Source organism: Leucopleurus acutus (genome assembly GCF_964270905.1).
Source record: "Leucopleurus acutus genome assembly, chromosome: 5".
NCBI classification, from domain to species: Eukaryota; Metazoa; Chordata; class Mammalia; order Artiodactyla; family Delphinidae; genus Leucopleurus; species Leucopleurus acutus.
In genome coordinates, this window is record NC_139147.1 from 129024201 (window position 1) to 129032920 (window position 8720).

Sequence of the window (8720 nt, forward strand, 5' to 3'; positions counted from 1 at the left end):
CATAATTCTAGTTATTACTTTAAAATGTGTATCTCAGAAATAACTAAATTTCCTTGTCAATTGCATTATTATGAACTTTCATCAAATCTTTAACCGTGGTCATTTTTAAGTCTTTTGTCATTTACAGACAGTCCTGGGTGTACTCTGATGCTTTTGCAAAAATGTTCCTATAAAAGGGTCTCATCTTCAAGGAATTCATGGAAAAGACTCTGACAAGTATAGGTTTCTGGTAACTGACTATACTGCTGAACTGAATGAATAAGCATTTTCAGAACTCTAATGGAAAACTGATGAATTCATAAAAGTGCTAACAAAAGATCAAGATAAAAAAATTAATTACATGGGACTGAGTGAACTGATGAGGATGATTATAATTTTTGTGACTTTCTGTTTGAATTAAAAAAAAAAATCCCACAAGGACTCAGAGGCAAAAAATATACAAATCAATTTTCACTGCAAAGTAAAGGAGCTGTTACAGTGGAGGATTACTGGACTGATGTCAATACTATGACATAGTATGAGTGTGTTTCATGCTTGGTAATTGCAATCATTGTTGCTTTTGTTGTGGTCATCCATTTACAATGCTTGGTGTCAGTTTATTTATCTCTTGTAAAAATAAAATACAGTGTTTGTGTGTGTGTGTGAGTTGTGAAAAAGGAAAAAAAATAGAAAGCTTACAAAAGTATTTCCTATCCAGAAACTTGATAATTATGTGATTTTATTTTCTTCTAGTGTGTCTTCTATGATTTGGCTTTTTAATATTTAAATCTTTTTTCCCCCCCCAGGCGTGCACTTAAAGAAAACTCAATTGTTTGAACATGGATTGCTTCTTAATTTTTTTCTTTAATGTTTATTCAATTTATTTAAACTTAAAAAAAACAGTTCCCTCATTTCTCCTACCCCTCCACACCCCTATCTCTCGCATCTTGCAACCACCAATCTGTTCTATGGGCTTGGTTTTTGTTTTGTTTTGTTTTAGATTCCACATATAAGAGAGAACATATGTATATTTGTCTTTCTCTGACTTATTTCACTTAGCATAATACCCTCAGGGCCATTCCTGTTGCTGCATATGGCAAAATTTCATTCTTTTTATGGCTGAATAATATTCCATTATATATATAATATATTCCATTATATATATCTATATATAATATACAAATATATTCCACAGCTTCTTTATCCTTTCACTTAGGTTGTTTTCATATCTTGACTATTGTAAATAAAGCTGCAATGAATTTGGGGGTGCATATATATATTTGAATTATTGTTTTTATTTTCTTCTCCATTTATTTTTAACTAGCCTTAGAGGGGATAAAAACCTTCTCTGAAAGGTAAGGAAACTTATTTGGGGTGTTTAATTCTAAACCCAAGGCATCAGGCATTAGATTTTCATTGGTTTGAAGGATTAGAGATAACTCTGTCCCAAGTTTTAAGCAAACTGAACTATAAAAATATCAGTTCTTCCAATCCATAAGTATGGAATGTCTTTCCATTTATTTGTGTTTTCTTCAACTTCTTTCATTAATGTCTTGTGGTTTTCAATATACGGATCTCTCAGCCCCTTGGTTAAATTTATTGACAGGTATTTTATTCTTTTCAATGCAGTTTTAAATGGGATTGTTTTCTTAATTTCGCTTTCTGATAGTTTGTTGTTAGTGTTAAGAAGCGTGACAAATTCTTGTGTGTTGATTTTGTATTCTGCAACATTACTGAATTTGTTTATTATTTCTAAAAGTTTTTTGATAGAGTAGGGTTTTCTATATATAATATAATGTAATCTGCAAATATGGAGTTTTACTTCTTCCTTTCCAATTTGGATGACTTTTATTTCTTTTTCTTGCCTAATTGTTCTGTCTAGGACTGCCAACACTGTCTTGAATAAAAGTGGCAAGAGTGGACATCCTTTTCTTGTTCTTGACCTTTGAGGAAAATTTTTCAATTTTTACTGTTGAGTATGATATTAGCTGTGAGCTTGTCCTATAGAGCCTTTATTATGTCTCCTGGAGGGAAGCTTTACACATGTCTGGTGTCTGGTTTATGCAGCTGAAGCCCAGAGGGCACCCCTTGATCACCTGACTCTGGTGGCTGGAGGAGCTTGTATTTCTGGATCCCATGGGAATGTGGGAATTGGAGGAACAGTCCTTAACAAACCACTATGCCCAGGGCACAGCACAAACAGCGGACTGAGGCACACCCACCATTTTTTCTGTGAAGGAGGCCACTTTGCTTGTCCTGGAGCTTCAAACTGATGAGCCGGCTCCAGGTTTGGCTCACGTTTAGTGGCCTAAGGAGCTGCTCTCAAGGAAGATAAGCTGTGGATGCCATCTTGGCGTTCTCCCTCTGCCTTGTTCCAGCTTTCTGGTATCTCCCAGATACCAGAGCTTAAACACTCATCTGGAGCCCACACGGTGGACATCTCTGGATCACTTGGCTCTGGTAGCCAGTGGGGCTCACCCTTGCAGCCCCTCAGAGCTATATATATTTGCATAAAAGCTGCTGTCTGAGGGTTAGCTACCAGTCAGATTCAATCTAGGTGCTGAGATCCTCCACTCTGGGACAGTAGCAGGTCTTGGCACATCCTCAACTACTGGGAGCTACTAAAAATATAATAGGCTGCCTGGACAAGCACAGAGGTTTAAGAGAAAACCAGGAGCTGAGGTAGGGTTATAACAAGGTATAACCTTGTAATAACAAGGTTCATCTCCTACACAAGGCCACTCCTTCAAGACTGGAAGAAGTGGTTGTTTCATCTACTGTACAGAAACCAACAGAGAGTCAAGCAAAATGAAGAGAGGAATGTGTTCCAAATGAAAGAACAAGATAAACCTCAGAAAACATCTTAATGAAATAGAGATCAGTAATTTACCTGATAAAAAGTTCAAAGTAATGGTCATAAAGATGCTCACTGAACTGGGGAGAAGAATAAACACAGGGAGAACTTCAACAAAGAGATGAAAAAATATAAGAAAATACCAAATAGAAGTCAGAGAGCTGAAGAATGCAGTAACTGAACTGAAAAATACAACAGAGGGTTCAACAGCAGACTAGAGGAAGCAGAAGAAAAGATCAGTCAACTCAGGGACAAGGCAATGGAATTTACACAATCAGAGGAGCAGAAAGAAAAAAGAATGAAAAAAATGCGAAGATGGATTAAGGAATTTATGGAACAACATCAAACAGACTAACATTTAATTTATAGGGTTCCCAGAAGGAGAAGAGAGAAAGGGACAGAAATCTTATTTGAAAATGTAATGGCTGGGGACTTCCCTGGTGGTCCAGTGGTAAAGAATCCACCTTACAATGCAGGGGACGTGGGTTCAATCCCTGGTCAGGGAACTAAGATTCCACATGCTGCAGAGCAACAAAGCCCATGCACCACAACCACTGAGCTTGTGTATCTCAACTTGAGAGCCTGCATGCCACAAACTACAGAGCCTACTTGCTCTGATACCCATGTGCCACAACTAGAGAAGAGAAAATCCACATGCCACAACTAGAGAGAAGCCTGTGTGCCACCACGAAAGATCCTGCATGCCTCAAAGAAGATCCTGCGTGCTGCAACTAGGACCCTTCACAGCCAAAATAAATTAAATAAATCTTTTTTTTTTTTTTTTGCAGTATGCGGGCCTTACCCACCAAAGTTTTCATTCAGAATTGAAGGAGAGATAAAGAGTTTTCCAGACAAGCAAAAGTTAAAGGAGTTCATCACCACTAAACCTGCCTTACAAGAAAAGTCTCAAATAAACAACTAAACTTTATACCATAAGGAAACAGAAAAAGAAGAACAAATGAAGCCCAAAGTTAGTAAAAGGAAGAAAATAAAGATTAGAGCAGATATAATTGAAATAGAGACTAAAAAGACAACGGAAAAATATCAGTGAAATTAATAGCCGGGTTTTTGAAAAGATAAACAAAATTGACAAATCTTTAACAAGATTCACCAAGAGAAAAAGGAGAGAGGATTCAAATAAATAAAATCAGAAATGAAAGATGAGCTGTTACAACTGATACCACAGAAATACAAAGGATCGTAAGAGACTACAATGAACAATTATATGCCGACAAATTGAATAATCTAGAAGAAATGGATAAATTCCTAAGCACATACAACCTATGAAGACTGAATCATGAGGAAATAGAAAATTTGAACAGATCAGTTACTAGCAAGGAGTTGAATCAGTAATCAAAAATCTCCCAACAAACATAAGTCTGGACCATACGACTTCACTAGTGAATTCTACCAAACATTCAAAGAAGAATTAACACCAATCCTTCTCAAACTCTCCCCCCAAATAGAATGTCTTCCAAACACATTTTACGAGGCCAGCATTACCCATTATAAAAACCAGACAACCTGCCAAGACTGAATCAGGAAGAAATAGAAAATATGAACAGACCAATCACAAGCACTAAAATTGAAACTGTGATTAAAAATCTTCCAACAAACAAAAGCCCAGGACCAGATGGCTTCACAGGCGAATTCTATCAAACATTTAGAGAAGAGCTAACACCCATCCTTCTCAAACTCTTCCAAAATATAGCAGAGGGAGGAACACTCCCAAATTCATTCTACGAGGCCACCATCACCTTGATACCAAAACCAGACAAGGATGGCACAAAGAAAGAAAACTACAGGCCAATATCACTGATGAACATAGATGCAAAAATCCTCAACAAAATACTAGCAAACAGAATCCAGCAGCACATTAAAAGGATCATACACCATGATCAAGTGGGGTTTACTCCAGGAATGCAAGGATTCTTCAATATACGCAAATCTATCAATGTGATAAACCATATTAACAAATTGAAGGAGAAAAACCATATGATCATCTCAACAGATGCAGAGAAAGCTTTTGACAAAATTCAACACCGATTTATGATAAAAACCCTGTAGAAAGTAGGCATAGAGGGAACTTTCCTCAACATAATAAAGGCCATATATGACAAACCCACAGCCAACGTCATCCTCAGTGGTGAAAAACTGAAAGCATTTCCACTAAGATCAGGAACAAGACAAGGTTGCCCACTCTCACCACTCTTATTCAATATAGTTTTGGAAGTTTTAGCAACAGCAATCAGAGAAGAAAAGGAAATAAAAGGAATCCAAATCGGAAAAGAAGAAGTAAAGCTGTCACTCTTTGCAGATGACATGATACTATACATAGAGAATCCTAAAGATGCTACCAGAAAACTACTAGAGCTAATCAATGAATTTGGTAAAGGATACAAATTTACAGGATATGAATTTGCAGGATACAAAATTAATGCACAGAAATCTCTGGCATTCCTATACACTAATGATGAAAAATCTGAAAGTGAAATCAAGAAAACACTCGCATTTACCATTGCAACAAAAAGAATAAAGTATCTAGGAATAAACCTACCTGAGGAAACAAAAGACCTGTATGCAGAAAATTATAAGACACTGATGAAAAAAATTAAAGATGATACAAATAGATGGAGAGATATATCATGTTCTTGGACTGGAAGAATCAACATTGTGAAAATGACTCTACTACCCAGAGCAATCTACAGATTCAATGCAATCCCTATCAAACTACCACTGGCATTTTTCACAGAACTAGAACAAAAAATTTCACAACTTGTATGGAAACACAAAGGACCCCGAATAGCCAAAGCAATCTTGAGAACGAAAAACGGAGCTGGAGGAATCAGGCTCCCTGACTTCAGACTATACTACAAAGCTACAGTAATCAAGACAGTATGGTACTGGCACAAAAACAGAAAGAGAGATCAATGGAACAGGATAGAAAGCCCAGAGATAAACCCACACACATATGGTCACCTTATCTTTGATAAAGGAGGCAGGAATGTACAGTGGAGAAAGGACAGCCTCTTTAATAAGTGGTGCTGGGAAAACTGAACAGGTACATGTAAAAGTATGAGGTTAGATCATTCCCTAACACCATACACAAAAATAAGCTCAAAATGGATTAAAGACCTAAATGTAAGGCCAGAAACTATCAAACTCTTAGAGGAAAACAGGCAAAACACTCTATGACATAAATCACAGCAAGATCCTTTTTGACCCACCTCCTAGAGAAATGGAAATAAAAACAAAAATAAACAAATGGGACCTAATGAAACTTAAAAGCTTTTGCACAGTAAAGCAAACCATAAACAAGACCAAAAGACAACCCTCAGAATGGGAGAAAATATTTGCAAATGAAGCAACCGACAAAGGATTAATTTCCAAAATTTACAAGTGGCTCATGCAGCTCAATATCAAAAAAACAAACAACCCAATCCAAAAATGGGCAGAAGACCTAAATAGACATTTCTCCAAAGAAGATATACAGACTGCCAACAAACACATGAAAGAATGCTCAACATCATTAATCATTAGGGAAATGCAAATCAAAACTACAATGAGATATCATCTCACACCAGTCAGAATGTCCATGATCAAAAAATCTAGAAACAATAAATGTTGGAGAGGGTGTGGAGAAAAGGGAACACTCCTGCACTGCTGGTGGGAATGTAAATTGGTACAGCCACTATGGAGAACAGTATGGAGGTTCCTTAAAAAACTACAAATAGAACTACCATATGACCCAGCAATCCCACTACTGGGCATATACCCTGAGAAAACCATAATTCAAAAAGAGTCATGTACCAAAATGTTCATTGCAGCTCTATATACAATAGCCCAGAGATGGAAACAACCTAAGTGCCCATCATCGGATGAATGGATAAAGAAGATGTGGCACATATATACAATGGAATATTACTCAGCCATAAAAAGAAATGAAATTGAGCTATTTGTAATGAGGTGGATAGACCTAGAGTCTGTCATACAGAGTGAAGTAAGTCAGAAAGAGAAAGACAAATACTGTATGCTAACACATATATATGGAATTTAAGAAAAAAAATGTCATGAAGAACCTAGGGGTAAGACAGGGATAAAGACACAGACCTACTGAAGAACAGACTTGAGGATATGGGGAGGGGGAAGGGTGAGCTGTGACAAAGCGAGAGAGAGGCATGGACATATATACACTACCAAACCTAAGGTAGATAGCTAGTGGGAAGCAGCCGCATAGCACAGGGATATCAGCTCAGTGCTTTGTGACCTCCTGGAGGGGTGGGATAGGGAGGGTGGGAGGGAGGAAGATGCAAGAGGGAAGAGATATGGGAACATATGTATATGTATAATTGATTCACTTTGTTATAAAGCAGAAACTAACACACCATTGTAAAGCAATTATACCCCAATAAAGATGTTAAAAACAAAACAAAACAAAAAACCAGACAAAGATGCCACAAAAAAAGAAAATTACAGACCAATATCCCTGATGAACATAGATGCAAAAATCATCAACAAACTATTAGCAAATCAATTTCAACAACCCATTAGAAATATCATACACCGTGATCAAGTGGGATTTATTCCAGGGATGCAAGGATGATTCAACATCCACAAATCAATCATGTGATACACCACATTAACAGAATGAAGAATAAAAGTCATATGATAATCTCAATAGGGGCTGAAAAAGCATTTGACAATGTTCAACATCCATTTTTGATAAAATCAACGAAGTGATTATTGAGAAAATATTTAAATCTTTCATCCAAATGAAACTTACTTTAGAGCTATACCATTTCTTTTTCCAACAAGTAGGAGTTGTAAGTCTTTCTACTATCCCTTAAGCCAAATAAATAAATAAGAAGTTGACCAAAAGTAGCTTGGGCAATGTGAGGCCTGGGGATGGGCCTGGGAATAGCAGTTTTCTTTAGCCTCTCCTTCCATTCCCTTGTGTTTCTGATGAATGAAAAAGGGTTGGGAATGGCCCATCTGTTCAACGTCTTTTCTTTCAGAGGCCCTTCAGAAGAATAGAGTAAACTCCAATTGTTAAAATCCTTCTTTGTTTTTTTTTGTTTTGTTTTGTTTTTTTTGAGTATAACATCTACAGGGTTGAGAGCTGGTGGAGGGAATGGAGGGTTAGGGTAGATGTTTTTATTTTAGGACTTGTGAGACTTTTTTTCTCAAGTTGTCTATATCAGGTAATGGTTTGGGGGTTTGTGCCACAGACCAACACTGTGATTTATGTCATCAGGTATGTTCAGGTCTCTGTATTGAGAAGGCTGTTTAGTTGCAGCCCCCAGCAAAATCTTTTAAAGTGGAGATGGGGTAGGGATGAGCCCAAGAAGTGTGTGTTGGGGGAAGGAGTTCGTTACAAAGAACAAAAACTCACTTTGCTTTTTTTGTTTTAATTGAAGGTGGAGAAATGGCTTACTGCTAATATAATAGAGAATGCTAATATATTTCTCTAGTCACCAATACAAATTTTATTGTAAAAGTAGTTATGAGATATAGGGGTAAATAAATTCCAGGATATCTAAAGGAATTTACTCCCTTTGCACCTGAATTTCCCTAGCTGAAAAATAGGATCAACTTGGGATCCTATTGCCCCTACATTTCAAGAATAAATGGAAAAGATTACATCACATAAAACCCTGGAATTATGTACATTCATTTGAATACTTAACCTTTGTTAAATTAATTAAACCTCTGATCATATTTTTCACACAACTGTTCCTTTGAAAATGCTATTGCTGAAATAACACAAATGTCCCTCAGTAGAGGACTGGGTATATCCACACAAAGGAATACAATGCATATGTAAAATGTGTTCAGAAATATCGATATATTCTGCTACAAAATGATCTCTGTGATATATTGTTAAGTG